The 297-nt window shown below is 59.3% G+C and overlaps 1 protein-coding gene across 6 annotated transcripts in view; it reads right to left on the bottom strand.

Annotated features, from left to right (window-relative positions):
• The window catches only part of Jade2 (jade family PHD finger 2), a 41,834-nt gene that overhangs the window by 39,435 nt on the left and 2,102 nt on the right, over positions 1–297 (bottom strand). Inside the window, exon 1 of one of the 6 annotated variants that reach the window (XM_010639711.2) lies at positions 56–248. The exons of the other annotated variants lie outside the window; for them this stretch is intronic. The gene's annotated coding sequence lies outside the window, so the exon portion shown is untranslated. Of the gene's footprint in view, positions 1–55; positions 249–297 lie in introns of those variants that run through there. 6 annotated transcript variants of the gene reach the window in all.

Here is a 297-nt window from a genome sequence, read left to right as displayed (position 1 = left end):
GCCGGCCCAGGGGCGCTTTGCCGCAGTCATTAATAAAGAAGGTCGCCAGGCTCACCCTTCCAAAAGTTGTTGCTGCACGCGCCCCTCTCGGTCTCCCTGCACCGTACTCTTTAAAACACGACTGACCAACATGCGCAATCTCTCCCTGTGCTGTGCATCCCCCACCCCCCGCGCTGGCTTCCTCGAACAGGCAGCCAGCGAGAGAGAGAGGGAGCGAGCGAGCAAGGGAGCGACGAGCGCTGGCAGATCTGTTGCAAAAATACAAAATAATGCCGTGGAGATACGCAGGGCCCATCC

This window comes from Fukomys damarensis, unplaced genomic scaffold (genome assembly GCF_012274545.1).
Source record: "Fukomys damarensis isolate Sample0158 unplaced genomic scaffold, DMR_v1.0_HiC HiC_scaffold_9, whole genome shotgun sequence".
NCBI classification, from domain to species: domain Eukaryota; kingdom Metazoa; phylum Chordata; class Mammalia; order Rodentia; family Bathyergidae; genus Fukomys; species Fukomys damarensis.
Note: the sequence above shows the minus strand (reverse complement) of the source record. Positions and strands in the feature narration are given on the sequence as shown.